Source organism: Myxine glutinosa, chromosome 1 (genome assembly GCF_964187855.1).
Source record: "Myxine glutinosa chromosome 1, kmMyxGlut1.1, whole genome shotgun sequence".
Taxonomy (NCBI): Eukaryota; Metazoa; Chordata; class Myxini; order Myxiniformes; family Myxinidae; genus Myxine; species Myxine glutinosa.
Window position 1 is genome coordinate 357170740 of NC_136261.1, and position 21812 is coordinate 357192551.

The 21812-nt window shown below is 43.6% G+C and overlaps 3 non-coding genes across 3 annotated transcripts; all 3 read right to left on the reverse strand.

The window, feature by feature from the left end:
• Positions 1-231: 231 nt before the first annotated feature.
• On the reverse strand, positions 232-303 carry TRNAP-CGG (transfer RNA proline (anticodon CGG)). The gene has a single exon. It is a non-coding gene; the product is annotated as a tRNA-Pro (tRNA).
• A 5531-nt stretch (positions 304-5834) lies between these two features.
• TRNAP-AGG (transfer RNA proline (anticodon AGG)) lies at positions 5835-5906 on the reverse strand. The gene has a single exon. It is a non-coding gene; the product is annotated as a tRNA-Pro (tRNA).
• Positions 5907-21338: 15432 nt separating this feature from the next.
• Positions 21339-21410, reverse strand: TRNAP-UGG (transfer RNA proline (anticodon UGG)). Its single transcript has one exon. It is a non-coding gene; the product is annotated as a tRNA-Pro (tRNA).
• Positions 21411-21812: the final 402 nt, after the last annotated feature.

A 21812-nucleotide genomic window follows, 5' to 3' on the forward strand; every position in this document is an offset into this window, starting at 1 on the left:
AACATACCTCTAGACCAACGAGCCAATACGTTGTTGGTTTATTAGGGTCTGTTCTGTTCTGTGTTATAGCTCTCCCACAAGCCGAGACTTTGGACAAAAAGTTTTTGCTTTTGCATAAGCCCAAAAATTCACTGAACACTTCTGCCTCAACCTAATGCAATTTCTCTTCAGATCATTCCAAGGGTTTGGCAGGTCTCGACCAAATCAAGAAGGTATAAAAGTTCAATCAAAGGGCTCGTCCGGGATTTGAACCCGGGACCTCTCGCACCCGAAGCGAGAATCATACCTCTAGACCAACGAACCAACCTTATCATATGTGTTAGGCTCTGTTCTCTTCTGTGTCACAGCTCTTTCAGGAGCATGAAATTTGGACAAAGAGTTCATGCTTTTGCAAAAGCCCATCAATGATCAAAACACGACGACCTCAAACACAACAGAAGTCACCCTCAAATCCTTCCACTGCTTCTCAAGCTCTCCATCAAACAAAGAAAGGAAGTTCAAAAGATTAATTTTGAGGACTCATCCAGGGTGATGAAGCCGCGACCTCTCCACCCAAAGCAAGAATCATAACTCTGGACCAACGAGTCAATACATTGATGGTTTATTAGGGTCTGTTCTGTTCTGTGTTGTAGGTCTTCCATGCTACGAGGCCTTGCATAAAGAGTTTTCCTTTTCCAAAAACCCATCAATGAATGAAACAAACTACCTCAAATTCAACATAACGCATCCTCAGATCCTTCCACTGATTCTCAAACCCTCCAACAAACAATGTTTAAAAGTCGAATCATCAGGGCACCTCTGGGATTTTAACCCAGGACCTATCACACCCGAAGCAAAAAACATACCTCGAGCCCAACGAGCCAATACGTTGTTGGTTTATTAGGGTCTGTTCTGTTCTGTGTTATAGCTCTCCCACAAGCCGAGACTTTGGACAAAAAGTTTTTGCTTTTGCCTAAGCCCAAAAATTCACTGAACACTTCTGCCTCAACCTAATGCAATTTCTCTTCAGATCATTCCAAGGGTTTGGCAGGTCTCCACCAAATCAAGAAGGTATAAAAGTTCAATCAAAGTGCTTGTCCGGGATTTGAACCCAGGACCTCTCGCACCCTAAGCGAGAATCATACCTCTAGACCAACGAAACAACCTGATTATATGTGTTAGGCTCTGTTCTCTTCAGTGTCACAGCTCTTTCAGGAGCATGAAATTTGGACAAAGAGTTCATGCTTTTGCAAAAGCCCATCAATGATCAAAACACGACGACCTCAAACACAACAGAAGTCACCTTCAAATCCTTCCACTGCTTCTCAAGCTCTCCATCAAACAAAGAAAGGAAGTTCAAAAGATTAATTTTGAGGACTCATCCAGGGTGATGAAGCCGCGACCTCTCCACCCAAAGCAAGAATCATAACTCTGGTCCAACGAGCCAATACATTGTTGGTTTAATTAGGATCTGTTCTGTTCTGTGTTGTCGGTCTTCCGTGCTCCGAGGCCTTGCATAAAGAGTTTTCCTTTTCCAAAAACCCATCAATGAACGAAACAAACTACCTCAAATTCAACATAACACATCCTCAGATCCTTCCACTGATTCTCAAACCCTTCAACAAACAACGTTTCAAAGATTAATCATCAGGGCTCGCCTGGGATTTTAACCCAGGACCTCTCGCACCCAAAGCTAGAATCATACCTCCAGACCAACGAACCATCCTTGTTGTTGGTGTTAGGCTCTGTTCTCTTCTGTGCTATATCATTTCCAGGACCATCAAAATAGGACCAAGAGTTTTTGGCTTTGCAGCAGCCCATCAATACACTGAACTTGACTGCCTCAAACCACCATGATTCACCCTCAGATCCTTCCACTGCTTCTCAAGCTCTCCAACAAACAAAGAAAGAAGTATAAAAGATTAATTTTGAGGACTCATCCAGGATGATGAGGCCGCGATCTCTCACACCCAAAGGAAGAATCATAACTCTGGACCAACGAGCCAATACATTGTTGGTTTATTAGGGTCTGTTCTGTTCTGTGTTGTAGGTCTTCCACGCTCCGAGGCCTTGCATAAAGAGTTTTCCTTTTCCAAAAACCCATCAATGAACGAAACAAACTACCTCAAATTCAACATAACGCACCCTCAGATCCTTCCACTGATTCTCAAGCTCTCCAACAAACAAACAAAGAAGTATAAAAGATTAATTTTGAGGACTCATCCAGGATAATGAGGCCGCGATCTCTCACACCCAAAGGAAGAATCATAACTCTGGACCAACGAGTCAATACATTGATGGTTTATTAGGGTCTGTTCTGTTCTGTGTTGTCGGTCTTCCATGCTACGAGGCCTTGCATAAAGAGTTTTCCTTTTCCAAAAACCCATCAATGAATGAAACAAACTACCTCAAATTCAACATAACGCATCATCAGATCCTTCCAATGATTCTCAAACCCTCCAACAAACAATGTTTAAAAGACGAATCATCAGGGCACCTCTGGGATTTTAACCCAGGACCTATCACACCCGAAGCAAAAAACATACCTCTAGACCAACGAGCCAATACGTTGTCGGTTTATTAGGGTCTGTTCTGTTCTGTGTTATAGCTCTCCCACAAGCCGAGACTTTGGACAAAAAGTTTTTGCTTTTGCATAAGCCCAAAAATTCACTGAACACTTCTGCCTCAACCTAATGCAATTTCTCTTCAGATCATTCCAAGGGTTTGGCAGGTCTCCACCAAATCAAGAAGGTATAAAAGTTCAATCAAAGGGCTTGTCCGGGATTTGAACCCGGGACCTCTCGCACCCTAAGCGAAAATCATACCTCGAGACCAACGAACCAACCTGATTATATTTGTTAGGCTCTGTTCTCTTCAGTGTCACAGCTCTTTCAGGAGCATGAAATTTGGACAAAGAGTTCATGCTTTTGCAAAAGCCCATCAATGATCAAAACACGACGACCTCAAACACAACAGAAGTCACCCTCAAATCCTTCCACTGCTTCTCAAGCTCTCCATCAAACAAAGAAAGGAAGTTCAAAAGATTAATTTTGAGGACTCATCCAGGGTGATGAAGCCGCGACCTCTCCACCCAAAGCAAGAATCATAACTCTGGTCCAACGAGCCAATACATTGTTGGTTTAATTAGGATCTGTTCTGTTCTGTGTTGTCGGTCTTCCGCGCTCCGAGGCCTTGCATAAAGAGTTTTCCTTTTCCAAAAACCCATCAATGAACGAAACAAACTACCTCAAATTCAACATAACACATCCTCAGATCCTTCCACTGATTCTCAAACCCTTCAACAAACAACGTTTCAAAGATTAATCATCAGGGCTCGTCTGGGATTTTAACCCAGGACCTCTCGCACCCGAAGCTAGAATCATACCTCCAGACCAACGAACCATCCTTGTTGTTGGTGTTAGGCTCTGTTCTCTTCTGTGCTATATCATTTCCAGGACCATCAAAATAGGACCAAGAGTTTTTGGCTTTGCAGCAGCCCATCAATACACTGAACTTGACTGCCTCAAACCACCATGATTCACCCTCAGATCCTTCCACTGCTTCTCAAGCTCTCCAACAAACAAAGAAAGAAGTATAAAAGATTAATTTTGAGGACTCATCCAGGATGATGAGGCCGCGATCTCTCACACCCAAAGGAAGAATCATAAATCTGGACCAACGAGCCAATACATTGTTGGTTTATTAGGGTCTGTTCTGTTCTGTGTTGTAGGTCTTCCACGCTCCGAGGCCTTGCATAAAGAGTTTTCCTTTTCCAAAAACCCATCAATGAACGAAACAAACTACCTCAAATTCAACATAACGCATCCTCAGATCCTTCCACTGATTCTCAAGCTCTCCAACAAACAAACAAAGAAGTATAAAAGATTAATTTTGAGGACTCATCCAGGATAATGAGGCCGCGATCTCTCACACCCAAAGGAAGAATCATAACTCTGGACCAATGAGTCAATACATTGATGGTTTATTAGGGTCTGTTCTGTTCTGTGTTGTAGGTCTTCCACAAGCCGAGACTTTGGACAAAAAGTTTTTGCTTTTGCATAAGCCCAAAAATTCACTGAACACTTCTGCCTCAACCTAATGCAATTTCTCTTCAGATCATTCCAAGGGTTTGGCAGATCTCCACCAAATCAAGAAGGTATAAAAGTTCAATCAAAGGGCTTGTTTGGGATTTGAACCCAGGACCTCTCGCACCCTAAGTGAGAATCATACCTCTAGACCAACGAACCAACCTTATTATATGAGTTAGGCTCTGTTCTCTTCTGTGTCACAGCTCTTTCAGGAGCATGAAATTTGGACAAAGAGTTCATGCTTTTGCAAAAGCCCATCAATGATCAAAACACGACGACCTCAAACACAACAGAAGTCACCCTCAAATCCTTCCACTGCTTCTCAAGCACTCCATCAAACAAAGAAAGGAAGTTCAAAAGATTAATTTTGAGGACTCATCCAGGGTGATGAAGCCACGACCTCTCCACCCAAAGCAAGAATCATAACTCTGGTCCAACGAGCCAATACATTGTTGGTTTAATTAGGATCTGTTCTGTTCTGTGTTGTCGGTCTTCCACGCTCCGAGGCCTTGCATAAAGAGTTTTCCTTTTCCAAAAACCCATCAATGAACGAAACAAACTACCTCAAATTCAACATAACACATCCTCAGATCCTTCCACTGATTCTCAAACCCTTCAACAAACAACGTTTCAAAGATGAATCATCAGGGCTCGTCTGGGATTTTAACCCAGGACCTCTCGCACCCGAAGCTAGAATCATACCTCCAGACCAACGAACCATCCTTGTTGTTGGTGTTAGGCTCTGTTCTCTTCTGTGCTATATCATTTCCAGGACCATCAAAATAGGACCAAGAGTTTTTGGCTTTGCAGCAGCCCATCAATACACTGAACTTGACTGCCTCAAACCACCATGATTCACCCTCAGATCCTTCCACTGCTTCTCAAGCTCTCCAACAAACAAAGAAAGAAGTATAAAAGATTAATTTTGAGGACTCATCCAGGATGATGAGGCCACGATCTCTCACACTCAAAGGAAGAATCATAACTCTGGACCAACGAGCCAATACATTGTTGGTTTATTAGGGTCTGTTCTGTTCTGTGTTGTAGGTCTTCCACGCTCCGAGGCCTTGCATAAAGAGTTTTCCTTTTCCAAAAACCCATCAATGAACGAAACAAACTACCTCAAATTCAACATAACGCATCCTCAGATCCTTCCACTGATTCTCAAGCTCTCCAACAAACAAACAAAGAAGTATAAAACATTAATTTTGAGGACTCATCCAGGATAATGAGGCCGCGATCTCTCACACCCAAAGGAAGAATCATAACTCTGGACCAACGAGCCAATACATTGTTGGTTTATTAGGGTCTGTTCTGTTCTGTGTTGTAGGTCTTCCACGCTCCGAGGCCTTGCATTAAGAGTTTTCCTTTTCCAAAAACCCATCAATGAACGAAACAAACTACCTCAAATTCAACATAACGCATCCTCAGATCCTTCCACTGATTCTCAAACCCTCCAACAAACAATGTTTAAAAGACGAATCATCAGGGCACCTCTGGGATTTTAACCCAGGACCTATCACACCCGAAGCAAAAAACATACCTCTAGACCAACGAGCCAATACGTTGTTGGTTTATTAGGGTCTGTTCTGTTCTGTGTTATAGCTCTCCCACAAGCCGAGACTTTGGACAAAAAGTTTTTGCTTTTGCATAAGCCCAAAAATTCACTGAACACTTCTGCCTCAACCTAATGCAATTTCTCTTCAGATCATTCCAAGGGTTTGGCAGGTCTTGACCAAATCAAGAAGGTATAAATGTTCAATCAAAGGGCTCGTCCGGGATTTGAACCCGGGACCTCTCGCACCCGAAGCGAGAATCATACCTCTAGACCAACGAACCAACCTTATCATATGTGTTAGGCTCTGTTCTCTTCTGTGTCACAGCTCTTTCAGGAGCATGAAATTTGGACAAAGAGTTCATGCTTTTGCAAAAGCCCATCAATGATCAAAACACGACGACCTCAAACACAACAGAAGTCACCCTCAAATCCTTCCACTGCTTCTCAAGCTCTCCATCAAACAAAGAAAGGAAGTTCAAAAGATTAATTTTGAGGACTCATCCAGGGTGATGAAGCCGCGACCTCTCCACCCAAAGCAAGAATCATAACTCTGGTCCAACGAGCCAATACATTGTTGGTTTAATTAGGATCTGTTCTGTTCTGTGTTGTCGGTCTTCCGCGCTCCGAGGCCTTGCATAAAGAGTTTTGCTTTTCCAAAAACCCATCAATGAACGAAACAAGCTACCTCAAATTCAACATAACACATCCTCAGATCCTTCCACTGATTCTCAAACCCTTCAACAAACAACGTTTCAAAGATGATTCATCAGGGCTCGTCTGGGATTTTAACCCAGGACCTCTCGCACCCGAAGCTAGAATCATAGCTCCAGACCAACGAACCATCCTTGTTGTTGGTGTTAGGCGCTGTTCTCTTCTGTGCTATATCATTTCCAGGACCATCAAAATAGGACCAAGAGTTTTTGGCTTTGCAGCAGCCCATCAATACACTGAACTTGACTGCCTCAAACCACCATGATTCACCCTCAGATCCTTCCACTGCTTCTCAAGCTCTCCAACAAACAAAGAAAGAAGTATAAAAGATTAATTTTGAGGACTCATCCAGGATGATGAGGCCGCGATCTCTCACACCCAAAGGAAGAATCATAACTCTGGACCAACGAGCCAATACATTGTTGGTTTATTAGGGTCTGTTCTGTTCTGTGTTGTAGGTCTTCCACGCTCCGAGGCTTTGCATAAAGAGTTTTCCTTTTCCAAATACCCATCAATGAACGAAACAAACTACCTCAAATTCAACATAACGCATCCTCAGATCCTTCCACTGATTCTCAAACCCTCCAACAAACAATGTTTAAAAAACGATTCATCAGGGCACCTCTGGGATTTTAACCCAGGACCTATCACACCCGAAGCAAAAAACATACCTCGAGACCAACAAGCCAATAGGTTGTTGGTTTATTAGGGTCTGTTCTGTTCTGTGTTATAGCTCTCCCACAAGCCGAGACTTTGGATAAAAAGTTTTTGCTTTCGCAAAAGCCCAACAATTCACTGAACACGTCTGCCTCAACCTAATGCAATTTCCCTTCAGATCATTCCAAGGCTTTGGCAGGTCTCCACGAAATCATGAAGGATGCTTTGGCAGGTGTCCATGAAATCAAGAAGGTATAAAAGTTCAATCAAAGGGCTCGTCCCGGATTTGAACCTCTCGCATCCGAAACAAAAATAGAGTCTAGAGTCTAGACCAACGAACCAACCTTATTGTATTGTAGTTTTGAAACTCTGTTTCTTCTGTGTTTGAGCTGTTTCAGGAGCATGAAATTTGGACAAAGACTTTTTTGCTTTTGCAAAAGCCGGTCAATCATCTAAACATGCTGACCTCAAACACAACATAAGTCACCCTCAGATCCTTCCACTGCTTTTCAAGCTCTCCAACAAACAAACAAAGAAGTATGAAAGATTAATTTTGTGGACTCATCCAGGACCCAAAGGAAGAATCATAACTCTGGACCAACGAGCCAATACATTGTTGGTTTAATTAGGGTCTGTTCTGTTCTGTGTTGTAGGTCTTCCATGCTACGAGGCCTTGCATAAAGAGTTTTCCTTTTCCAAAAACCCATCAATGAATGAAACAAACTACCTCAAATTCAACATAACGCATCCTCAGATCCTTCCACTGATTCTCAAACCCTCCAACAAACAATGTTTAAAAGTCGAATCATCAGGGCAACTCTGGGATTTTAACCCAGGACCTATCACACCCGAAGCAAAAAACATACCTCGAGACCAACGAGCCAATACGTTGTTGGTTTATTAGGGTCTGTTCTGTTCTGTGTTATAGCTCTCCCACAAGCCGAGACTTTGGACAAAAAGTTTTTGCTTTTGCCTAAGCCCAAAAATTCACTGAACACTTCTGCCTCAACCTAATGCAATTTCTCTTCAGATCATTCCAAGGGTTTGGCAGGTCTCCACCAAATCAAGAAGGTATAAAAGTTCAATCAAAGGGCTTGTCCGGGATTTGAACCCAGGACCTCTCGCACCCTAAGCGAGAATCATACCTCTAGACCAACGAAACAACCTGATTATATGTGTTAGGCTCTGTTCTCTTCAGTGTCACAGCTCTTTCAGGAGCATGAAATTTGGACAAAGAGTTCATGCTTTTGCAAAAGCCCATCAATGATCAAAACACGACGACCTCAAACACAACAGAAGTCACCCTCAAATCCTTCCACTGCTTCTCAAGCTCTCCATCAAACAAAGAAAGGAAGTTCAAAAGATTAATTTTGAGGACTCATCCAGGGTGATGAAGCCGTGACCTCTCCACCCAAAGCAAGAATCATAACTCTGGTCCAACGAGCCAATACATTGTTGGTTTAATTAGGATCAGTTCTGTTCTGTGTTGTCGGTCTTCCGTGCTCCGAGGCCTTGCATAAAGAGTTTTCCTTTTCCAAAAACCCATCAATGAACGAAACAAACTACCTCAAATTCAACATAACACATCCTCAGATCCTTCCACTGATTCTCAAACCCTTCAACAAACAACGTTTCAAAGATTAATCATCAGGGCTCGCCTGGGATTTTAACCCAGGACCTCTCGCACCCGAAGCTAGAATCATACCTCCAGACCAACGAACCATCCTTGTTGTTGGTGTTAGGCTCTGTTCTATTCTGTGCTATATCATTTCCAGGACCATCAAAATAGGACCAAGAGTTTTTAGCTTTGCAGCAGCCCATCAATACACTGAACTTGACTGCCTCAAACCACCATGATTCACCCTCAGATCCTTCCACTGCTTCTCAAGCTCTCCAACAAACAAAGAAAGAAGTATAAAAGATTAATTTTGAGGACTCATCCAGGATGATGAGGCCGCGATCTCTCACACCCAAAGGAAGAATCATAACTCTGGACCAACGAGCCAATACATTGTTGGTTTATTAGGGTCTGTTCTGTTCTGTGTTGTAGGTCTTCCACGCTCCGAGGCTTTGCATAAAGAGTTTTCCTTTTCCAAATACCTATCAATGAACGAAACAAACTACCTCAAATTCAACATAACGCATCCTCAGATCCTTCCACTGATTCTCAAACCCTCCAACAAACAATGTTTAAAAAACGATTCATCAGGGCACCTCTGGGATTTTAACCCAGGACCTATCACACCCGAAGCAAAAAACATACCTCGAGACCAACAAGCCAATAGGTTGTTGGTTTATTAGGGTCTGTTCTGTTCTGTGTTATAGCTCTCCCACAAGCCGAGACTTTGGATAAAAAGTTTTTGCTTTCGCAAAAGCCCAACAATTCACTGAACACTTCTGCCTCAACCTAATGCAATTTCCCTTCAGATCATTCCAAGGCTTTGGCAGGTCTCCACGAAATCATGAAGGATGCTTTGGCAGGTGTCCATGAAATCAAGAAGGTATAAAAGTTCAATCAAAGGGCTCGTCCCGGATTTGAACCCGGGACCTCTCGCATCCGAAACAAAAATAGAGTCTAGAGTCTAGACTCTAGACCAACGAACCAACCTTATTGTATTGTAGTTTTGAAACTCTGTTTCTTCTGTGTTTGAGCTGTTTCGGGAGCATGAAATTTGGACAAAGACTTTTTTGCTTTTGCAAAAGCCGGTCAATCATCTAAACACGCTGACCTCAAACACAACATAAGTCACCCTCACATCCTTCCACTGCTTCTCAAGCTCTCCATCAAACAAAGAAGGGAAGTTCAAAAGATTAATTTTGAGGACTCATTCCAGGGTGATGAAGCCACGACCTCTCCATCCAAAGCAAGAATCATAACTCTGGACCAACGAGCCAATACATTGTTGGTTTATTAGGGTCTGTTCTGTTCTGTGTTGTAGGTCTTCCACGCTACGAGGCCTTGCATAAAGAGTTTTCCTTTTCAAAAACCCATCAATGAACGAAACAAACTACCCCAAATTCAACATAACGCATCCTCAGATCCTTCCCCTGATTCTCAAACCCTCCAACAAACAATTTTTAAAAGACGAATCATCAGGGCACCTCTGGGATTTTAACCCAGGACCTATCACACCCGAAGTAAAATACATACCTCTAGACCAACGAGCCAATACGTTGTTGGTTTATTAGGGTCTGTTCTGTTCTGTGTTATAGCTCTCCCACAAGCCGAGACTTTGGAAAAAAAGTTTTTGCTTTTGCATAAGCCCAAAAATTCACTGAATACTTCTTCCTCAACCTAATGCAATTTCTCTTCAGATCATTCCAAGGCTTTGGCAGGTCTCCACCAATTCAAGAAGATATAAAAGTTCAATAAAATGGCTTGTTTGGGATTTGAACCCATGACCTCTCGCACCCTAAGTGAGAATCATACCTCTAGACCAACGAACCAACCTTATTATGTATGTTAGGCTCTGTTCTCTTCTGTGTCACAGCTCTTTCAGGAGCATGAAATTTGGACAAAGAGTTTTTGCTTTTGCAAAAGCCGGTCAATCATCTAAACACGCTGACCTCAAACACAACATAAGTCACCCTCACATCCTTCCACTGCTTCTCAAGCTCTCCAACAAACAAACAAAGAAGTATAAAAGATTAATTTTGAGGACTCATCCAGGATGATGAGGCCGCGATCTCTCACACCCAAAGGAAGAATCATAACTCTGGACCAACGAGCCAATACATTGTTGGTTTATTAGGGTCTGTTCTGTTCTGTGTTGTAGGTCTTCCACGCTACGAGGCCTTGCATGAAGAGTTTTCCTTTTCCAAAAACCCATCAATGAACGAAACAAACTACCCCAAATTTAACATAACGCATCCTCAGATCCTTCCACTGATTCTCAAACCCTCCAACAAACAATGTTTAAAAGACGAATCATCAGGGCACCTCTGGGATTTTAACCCAGGACCTATCACACCCGAAGCAAAAACATACCTCAAGACCAACGAGCCAATACTTTGTTGGTTTATTAGGGTCTGTTCGGTTCTGTGTTATAGCTCTCCCACAAGCCGAGACTTTGGATAAAGAGTTTTTGCTTTTGCAAAAGCCGGTCAATCATCTAAACACGCTGACCTCAAACACAACAGAAGTCACCCTCAGATCCTTCCACTGCTTCTCAAGCTCTCCAACAAACAAAGAAGAAGTATAAAAGATGAATTATGAGGACTCATCCAGGATAATGAGGCCGCGATCTCTCACACCCAAAGGAAGAATCATAACACTGGACCAACGAGTCAATACATTGATGGTTTATTAGGGTCTGTTCTGTTCTGTGTTGTCGGTCTTCCACGCTAGGAGGCCTTGCATAAAGAGTTTTCCTTTTCCAAAAACCCATCAATGAATGAAACAAACAACCTCAAATTCAACATAACGCATCCTCAGATCCTTCCACTGATTCTCAAACCCTCCAACAAACAATGTTTAAAAGACGAATCATCAGGGCACCTCTGGGATTTTAACCCAGGACCTATCACACCCGAAGCAAAAAACATACCTCCAGACCAACGAGCCAATACGTTGTTGGTTTATTAGGGTCTGTTCTGTTCTGTGTTATAGCTCTCCCACAAGCTGAGACTTTGGACAAAAAGTTTTTGCTTTTGCATAAGCCCAAAATTCACTGAACACTTCTGCCTCAACCTAATGCAATTTCTCTTCAGATCATTCCAAGGCTTTGGCAGATCTACACCAAATCAAGAAGATATAGAGGTTCAATCAAAGGCCTCGACAAGGATTTAACCCAGGACCTCTCGCACCCTAAGTGAGAATCATGCCTCTAGACCAACGAACCAATCTTATTATATGTGTTAGGCTCTGTTCTCTTCTGTGTCACAGCTCTTTCAGGAGCATGAAATTTGGACAAAGAGTTCATGCTTTTCCAAAAGCCCATCAATGATCAAGACACGACGACCTCAAACACAACAGAAGTCACCCTCAAATCCTTCCACTGCTTCTCAAGCTCTCCATCAAACAAAGAAAGGAAGTTCAAAAGATTAACTTTGAGGACTCATCCAGGGTGATGAAGCCGCGACCTCTCCACCCAAAGCAAGAATCATAACTCTGGTCCAACGAGCCAATACATTGTTGGTTTAATTAGGATCTGTTCTGTTCTGTGTTGTCGGTCTTCCGCGCTCCGAGGCCTTGCATAAAGAGTTTTCTTTTTCCAAAAACCCATCAATGAACGAAACAAACTACCTCAAATTCAACATAACACATCCTCAGATCCTTCCACTGATTCTCAAACCCTTCAACAAACAACGTTTCAAAGATGAATCATCAGGGCTCGTCTGGGATTTTAACTCAGGACCTCTCGCACCCGAAGCTAGAATCATACCTCCAGACCAACGAACCATCCTTGTTGTTGGTGTTAGGCTCTGTTCTCTTCTGTGCGATATCATTTCCAGGACCATCAAAATAGGACCAAGAGTTTTTGGCTTTGCAGCAGCCCATCAATACACTGAACTTGACTGCCTCAAACCACCACGATTCACCCTCAGATCCTTCCACTGCTTCTCAAGCTCTCCAACAAACAAAGAAAGAAGTATAAAAGATTAATTTTGAGGACTCATCCAGGATGATGAGGCCGCGATCTCTCACACCCAAAGGAAGAATCATAACTCTGGACCAACGAGCCAATACATTGTTGGTTTATTAGGGTCTGTTCTGTTCTGTGTTGTAGGTCTTCCACGCTCCGAGGCCTTGCATTAAGAGTTTTCCTTTTCCAAAAACCCATCAATGAACGAAACAAACTACCCCAAATTCAACATAACGCATCCTCAGATCCTTCCACTGATTCTCAAGCTCTCCAACAAACAAACAAAGAAGTATAAAAGATTAATTTTGAGGACTCATCCAGGATAATGAGGCCGTGATCTCTCACACCCAAAGGAAGAATCATAACTCTGGACCAACGAGTCAATACATTGATGGTTTATTAGGGTCTGTTCTGTTCTGTGTTTTAGGTCTTCCATGCTACGAGGCCTTGCATAAAGAGTTTTCCTTTTCCAAAAACCCATCAATGAATGAAACAAACTACCTCAAATTCAACATAACGCATCCTCAGATCCTTCCACTGATTCTCAAACCCTCCAACAAACAATGTTTAAAAGACGAATCATCAGGGCACCTCTGGGATTTTAACCCAGGACCTATCACACCCGAAGCAAAAAACATACCTCTAGACCAACGAGCCAATACGTTGTTGGTTTATTAGGGTCTGTTCTGTTCTGTGTTATAGCTCTCCCACAAGCCGAGACTTTGGACAAAAAGTTTTTGCTTTTGCATAAGCCCAAAAATTCACTGAACACTTCTGCCTCAACCTAATGCAATTTCTCTTCAGATCATTCCAAGGGTTTGGCAGGTCTCCACCAAATCAAGAAGGTATAAAAGTTCAATCAAAGGGCTTGTCTGGGATTTGAACCCAGGACCTCTCGCATCCTAAGCGAGAATCATACCTCTAGACCAGGGGCGGGCAACCTTTTCAGAGTGAGGGCCAGATGAGACTTTTGGAAGGAGATCGCGGGCCGGAGTGAAAAACGAAATCTCAGAATTACTATATTTTGTTTACATGAATAGATTGTACAAAAATTGCATTGAACACTCTACAAATCAATGAGACTGCTGGTGCTGTTTGCCATGAAGAAGTATTTCCATGTCTGGCTCGATGGTTGAAGTAGACAACAGAAGAATGTCATTGAGGTGGCGGTCCGAGAGTTGGGAGCGAAGGTGAGACTTCGTGTACTTCATTTTCGAGAAGAGCTGTTCACAGCAGTAGGTGCTGCCGAACATGGCCACAATGCGTTGGACATGGGCAATGTATTTTTGAAAATTGTTAGAAGGGAGAACGGTGTCGCGGAAGAAGGACAATGGAGAAGAGGAGACTTCGCCTTCATTTCATCGTTGCACTGCAGCTCCACCAACTCCATCTGTAAGGAGGCAGGGGCGTCTTCCACGGGGAAGTCAAAGGGAGCAGTGAAAAGCTTGAAGTCCGCAGCCAGCACCCTGACTCCTGCAAAACGGGAAGCAAATTCCTCACGTAGAGAGTTGACGACACTAACGCAAGTGCCCAGGTCCACATCGTCAGGGGCACATGCAGCAAGGCGAGGAAAATGCACAAACTGACCAGAAGCCAATTGAGCCTCCCACAAGCGCAGTTTAACCTCGAAGGCAGTGATGTGCGCGTACATGTCTGTCACGAGAATGTCTTCGCCTTGCAGCTTTATGTTGAGGGTGTTCAGGTGCGCCGTGATGTCCGTGAGCAGGGCCAGGCGAGCTAGCCACCGCGGATCAGAGAATTGATCAGCGTGGGGAAGGTTCTTCTGACGTAGAAAGGTGGCAATCTCCTGCTGTAGGTCGCACACCCGAGACAGCATGGCCCCACGACTCAGCCAGCGTACCTCACAGAAGTAGAGCAGGTCGTTGTAGTGCACGTTCACCTCGTCCATCAGTGCCTGGAACTGATGATGGTTAAGGCTGCGGGAGAGGATGGAGTTGACGACCTTCACCACGACAGACATGACACCAACGAGGTTGGCAGACTTAGCGCACAGGGACTCTTGGTGGATGATGCAGTGCATCTTGTTAATGGGCTGAGTGTATCCGGCGGCTGCACAGTGACGCACTAGCAGCGAAGCGGCGCCCTTCTTCTCACCAACCATCGCCGGGGCACCGTCGGTCGTCACACACACAAGACGGGAGAGGTCCAGGGAGTGCTGATCAACACACAGAAGCACGGCGTCGCAGATGTCTTTCCCAGTGGTGGTGTCGCGCAGCGGGACAAGCTGGAGGAATTCCTCACACACTTGAAAGTCAGCGGTGACGCCACGGATGAAAACGGACAGCTGGGCCGTGTCCTTTGTGTCGGTGCTCTCATCCAGAGCGAGGGAAAAGGCGACGAAATTTGAGCTGCGTGTTTTGAGTGAGTCGTGCACGTTTTCCGACATATCCTCGATGCGGCGACGAACGGTGCGGGACGAAAGGCTCACGTTCTCAAAGGCGGAATGCTGCTCTGGACAGACGGAGTCCACTACAGCGAGGAGGCATTCCTTGATGAAGTCCCCAGCCGCGAATGGCTTCATTCGGCGAGCAAGGATGCGGGAGACTTCATAACTGGCGCGCGTCACCTTTTCGGCCTCAGTATTCTGCTTGCGGAAGAGTGAGGTTTGTTTCTCCAAGTTGCCTGATAGTCTAACCATGGCGTCCTTCCTTTCGGTGGCAGACACCGACGCGAAGTTTGACGAGCGGTGCTCTGTCTCCCAGTGGCGGCGCACGTTGTACTCTTTTAGGACAGCCAAAGTCTTCAAGCATATGAGGCACTGGGCCTGTCCAAAGCGCTCGATGAAGAAGTACTTCTCCCACTCAGGGTTGAAGATCCGACGCTCGAGGTCCACTTTCCTCTTCTTAACACGCTGGGTCGCAGACATGATGAGCTGAAAAGGAAGAAAATTAGGTATATCAGCAATGAATAAATGATGTAACAGCAAGCAATCTGGGGCACAAAAAATCTCGGAAGACGAATTGTACAGATGAATGTATTTATTTTGCGCGCACGTGGCCAACGCTGAATATGACACAGTTTCACCATAAAACTGAAATACAGGAAATGAATCAGTCTGCATACTTTTTTTTTTAAAGAGTTCGTTTTCCTTTTAAACAAAAGTTCGTCAATTTCGTTTTCCTTTTAAACAAAAGTTCGTCAATTTCTTTTTTCTTTTACAAACAGAAAGTTCGTTATATATATTTTTTCTTTACAAATAGAAAGTTCGTTATATTTTTATTTTTACAAATAAAAAGGGAGAATAAAATTATTTAAACGCAGCAAATGAAAGATAATAACATGTTCTAACAAACAAAACAAAGCAAATTGAAAGAAAGTGAAAATTGAAATAGGTTTAGAGAACTCTGCGTCGCTTACCTCTTTGTTGCAAGTTATTTGTCCCAGACACCAACGTTTGTCGCAAGCTGACTGAATCGGAAGGACGTCCGTATCACATGCCGGCTGATTTGAAAAGACCGCCTATCAGCAAGCAGGCGGTGTCTAGGCAAGACAGTTCCCCGTGCGCATGTCTTCCGGAAGAGGACGGTGCTGAAGACAAAATGTCGCTTTCTTGAATTCAGACCGGCTAAATATAAACTCTTACATTTACAAATGATATGAGTTTTACTGTGAGGTCCGCGGGCCGGATTGCAATAATAAAGCCTAGCAGGGTGGCGGGCCGGACGCTAAGCCTTCGCGGGCCGGATGTGGCCCGCGGGCCGGGGGTTGCCCGCCCCTGCTCTAGACCAACGAAACAACCTGATTATATGTGTTAGGCTCTGTTCTCTTCAGTGTCACAGCTCTTTCAGGAGCATGAAATTTGGACAAAGAGTTCATGCTTTTGCAAAAGCCCATCAATGATCAAAACACGACGACCTCAAACACAACAGAAGTCACCCTCAAATCCTTCCACTGCTTCTCAAGCTCTCCATCAAACAAAGAAAGGAAGTTCAAAAGATTAATTTTGAGGACTCATCCAGGGTGATGAAGCCGTGACCTCTCCACCCAAAGCAAGAATCATAACTCTGGTCCAACGAGCCAATACATTGTTGGTTTAATTAGGATCAGTTCTGTTCTGTGTTGTCGGTCTTCCGTGCTCCGAGGCCTTGCATAAAGAGTTTTCCTTTTCCAAAAACCCATCAATGAACGAAACAAACTACCTCAAATTCAACATAACACATCCTCAGATCCTTCCACTGATTCTCAAACCCTTCAACAAACAACGTTTCAAAGATTAATCATCAGGGCTCGCCTGGGATTTTAACCCAGGACCTCTCGCACCCGAAGCTAGAATCATACCTCCAGACCAACGAACCATCCTTGTTGTTGGTGTTAGGCTCTGTTCTATTCTGTGCTATATCATTTCCAGGACCATCAAAATAGGACCAAGAGTTTTTGGCTTTGCAGCAGCCCATCAATACACTGAACTTGACTGCCTCAAACCACCATGATTCACCCTCAGATCCTTCCACTGCTTCTCAAGCTCTCCAACAAACAAAGAAAGAAGTATAAAAGATTAATTTTGAGGACTCATCCAGGATGATGAGGCCGCGATCTCTCACACCCAAAGGAAGAATCATAACTCTGGACCAACGAGCCAATACATTGTTGGTTTATTAGGGTCTGTTCTGTTCTGTGTTGTAGGTCTTCCACGCTCCGAGGCTTTGCATAAAGAGTTTTCCTTTTCCAAATACCTATCAATGAACGAAACAAACTACCTCAAATTCAACATAACGCATCCTCAGATCCTTCCACTGATTCTCAAACCCTCCAACAAACAATGTTTAAAAAACGATTCATCAGGGCACCTCTGGGATTTTAACCCAGGACCTATCACACCCGAAGCAAAAAACATACCTCGAGACCAACAAGCCAATAGGTTGTTGGTTTATTAGGGTCTGTTCTGTTCTGTGTTATAGCTCTCCCACAAGCCGAGACTTTGGATAAAAAGTTTTTGCTTTCGCAAAAGCCCAACAATTCACTGAACACTTCTGCCTCAACCTAATGCAATTTCCCTTCAGATCATTCCAAGGCTTTGGCAGGTCTCCACGAAATCATGAAGGATGCTTTGGCAGGTGTCCATGAAATCAAGAAGGTATAAAAGTTCAATCAAAGGGCTCGTCCCGGATTTGAACCCGGGACCTCTCGCATCCGAAACAAAAATAGAGTCTAGAGTCTAGACTCTAGACCAACGAACCAACCTTATTGTATTGTAGTTTTGAAACTCTGTTTCTTCTGTGTTTGAGCTGTTTCGGGAGCATGAAATTTGGACAAAGACTTTTTTGCTTTTGCAAAAGCCGGTCAATCATCTAAACACGCTGACCTCAAACACAACATAAGTCACCCTCACATCCTTCCACTGCTTCTCAAGCTCTCCATCAAACAAAGAAGGGAAGTTCAAAAGATTAATTTTGAGGACTCATTCCAGGGTGATGAAGCCACGACCTCTCCATCCAAAGCAAGAATCATAACTCTGGACCAACGAGCCAATACATTGTTGGTTTATTAGGGTCTGTTCTGTTCTGTGTTGTAGGTCTTCCACGCTACGAGGCCTTGCATAAAGAGTTTTCCTTTTCAAAAACCCATCAATGAACGAAACAAACTACCCCAAATTCAACATAACGCATCCTCAGATCCTTCCCCTGATTCTCAAACCCTCCAACAAACAATTTTTAAAAGACGAATCATCAGGGCACCTCTGGGATTTTAACCCAGGACCTATCACACCCGAAGTAAAATACATACCTCTAGACCAACGAGCCAATACGTTGTTGGTTTATTAGGGTCTGTTCTGTTCTGTGTTATAGCTCTCCCACAAGCCGAGACTTTGGAAAAAAAGTTTTTGCTTTTGCATAAGCCCAAAAATTCACTGAATACTTCTTCCTCAACCTAATGCAATTTCTCTTCAGATCATTCCAAGGCTTTGGCAGGTCTCCACCAATTCAAGAAGATATAAAAGTTCAATAAAATGGCTTGTTTGGGATTTGAACCCATGACCTCTCGCACCCTAAGTGAGAATCATACCTCTAGACCAACGAACCAACCTTATTATATATGTTAGGCTCTGTTCTCTTCTGTGTCACAGCTCTTTCAGGAGCATGAAATTTGGACAAAGAGTTTTTGCTTTTGCAAAAGCCGGTCAATCATCTAAACACGCTGACCTCAAACACAACATAAGTCACCCTCACATCCTTCCACTGCTTCTCAAGCTCTCCAACAAACAAACAAAGAAGTATAAAAGATTAATTTTGAGGACTCATCCAGGATGATGAGGCCGCGATCTCTCACACCCAAAGGAAGAATCATAACTCTGGACCAACGAGCCAATACATTGTTGGTTTATTAGGGTCTGTTCTGTTCTGTGTTGTAGGTCTTCCACGCTACGAGGCCTTGCATGAAGAGTTTTCCTTTTCCAAAAACCCATCAATGAACGAAACAAACTACCCCAAATTTAACATAACGCATCCTCAGATCCTTCCACTGATTCTCAAACCCTCCAACAAACAATGTTTAAAAGACGAATCATCAGGGCACCTCTGGGATTTTAACCCAGGACCTATCACACCCGAAGCAAAAACATACCTCAAGACCAACGAGCCAATACTTTGTTGGTTTATTAGGGTCTGTTCGGTTCTGTGTTATAGCTCTCCCACAAGCCGAGACTTTGGATAAAGAGTTTTTGCTTTTGCAAAAGCCGGTCAATCATCTAAACACGCTGACCTCAAACACAACAGAAGTCACCCTCAGATCCTTCCACTGCTTCTCAAGCTCTCCAACAAACAAAGAAGAAGTATAAAAGATGAATTATGAGGACTCATCCAGGATAATGAGGCCGCGATCTCTCACACCCAAAGGAAGAATCATAACACTGGACCAACGAGTCAATACATTGATGGTTTATTAGGGTCTGTTCTGTTCTGTGTTGTAGGTCTTCCACGCTAGGAGGCCTTGCATAAAGAGTTTTCCTTTTCCAAAAACCCATCAATGAATGAAACAAACAACCTCAAATTCAACATAACGCATCCTCAGATCCTTCCACTGATTCTCAAACCCTCCAACAAACAATGTTTAAAAGACGAATCATCAGGGCACCTCTGGGATTTTAACCCAGGACCTATCACACCCGAAGCAAAAAACATACCTCCAGACCAACGAGCCAATACGTTGTTGGTTTATTAGGGTCTGTTCTGTTCTGTGTTATAGCTCTCCCACAAGCTGAGACTTTGGACAAAAAGTTTTTGCTTTTGCATAAGCCCAAAATTCACTGAACACTTCTGCCTCAACCTAATGCAATTTCTCTTCAGATCATTCCAAGGCTTTGGCAGATCTACACCAAATCAAGAAGATATAGAGGTTCAATCAAAGGCCTCGACAAGGATTTAACCCAGGACCTCTCGCACCCTAAGTGAGAATCATGCCTCTAGACCAACGAACCAATCTTATTATATGTGTTAGGCTCTGTTCTCTTCTGTGTCACAGCTCTTTCAGGAGCATGAAATTTGGACAAAGAGTTCATGCTTTTCCAAAAGCCCATCAATGATCAAGACACGACGACCTCAAACACAACAGAAGTCACCCTCAAATCCTTCCACTGCTTCTCAAGCTCTCCATCAAACAAAGAAAGGAAGTTCAAAAGATTAACTTTGAGGACTCATCCAGGGTGATGAAGCCGCGACCTCTCCACCCAAAGCAAGAATCATAACTCTGGTCCAACGAGCCAATACATTGTTGGTTTAATTAGGATCTGTTCTGTTCTGTGTTGTCGGTCTTCCGCGCTCCGAGGCCTTGCATAAAGAGTTTTCTTTTTCCAAAAACCCATCAATGAACGAAACAAACTACCTCAAATTCAACATAACACATCCTCAGATCCTTCCACTGATTCTCAAACCCTTCAACAAACAACGTTTCAAAGATGAATCATCAGGGCTCGTCTGGGATTTTAACTCAGGACCTCTCGCACCCGAAGCTAGAATCATACCTCCAGACCAACGAACCATCCTTGTTGTTGGTGTTAGGCTCTGTTCTCTTCTGTGCGATATCATTTCCAGGACCATCAAAATAGGACCAAGAGTTTTTGGCTTTGCAGCAGCCCATCAATACACTGAACTTGACTGCCTCAAACCACCACGATTCACCCTCAGATCCTTCCACTGCTTCTCAAGCTCTCCAACAAACAAAGAAAGAAGTATAAAAGATTAATTTTGAGGACTCATCCAGGATGATGAGGCCGCGATCTCTCACACCCAAAGGAAGAATCATAACTCTGGACCAACGAGCCAATACATTGTTGGTTTATTAGGGTCTGTTCTGTTCTGTGTTGTAGGTCTTCCACGCTCCGAGGCCTTGCATTAAGAGTTTTCCTTTTCCAAAAACCCATCAATGAACGAAACAAACTACCTCAAATTCAACATAACGCATCCTCAGATCCTTCCACTGATTCTCAAACCCTCCAACAAACAATGTTTAAAAGACGAATCATCAGGGCACCTCTGGGATTTTAACCCAGGACCTATCACACCCGAAGCAAAAAACATACCTCTAGACCAACGAGCCAATACGTTGTTGGTTTATTAGGGTCTGTTCTGTTCTGTGTTATAGCTCTCCCACAAGCCGAGACTTTGTACAAAAAGTTTTTGCTTTTGCATAAGCCCAAAAATTCACTGAACACTTCTGCCTCAACCTAATGCAATTTCTCTTCAGATCATTCCAAGGGTTTGGCAGGTCTTGACCAAATCAAGAAGGTATAAAAGTTCAATCAAAGGGCTCGTCCGGGATTTGAACCCGGGACCTCTCGCACCCAAAGCGAGAATCATACCTCTAGACCAACGAACCAACCTTATCATATGTGTTAGGCTCTGTTCTCTTCTGTGTCACAGCTCTTTCAGGAGCATGAAATTTGGACAAAGAGTTCATGCTTTTGCAAAAGCCCATCAATGATCAAAACACGACGACCTCAAACACAACAGAAGTCACCCTCAAATCCTTCCACTGCTTCTCAAGCTCTCCATCAAACAAAGAAAGGAAGTTCAAAAGATTAATTTTGAGGACTCATCCAGGGTGATGAAGCCGTGACCTCTCCACCCAAAGCAAGAATCATAACTCTGGTCCAACGAGCCAATACATTGTTGGTTTAATTAGGATCTGTTCTGTTCTGTGTTGTCAGTCTTCCGCGCTCCGAGGCCTTGCATAAAGAGTTTTGCTTTTCCAAAAACCCATCAATGAACGAAACAAGCT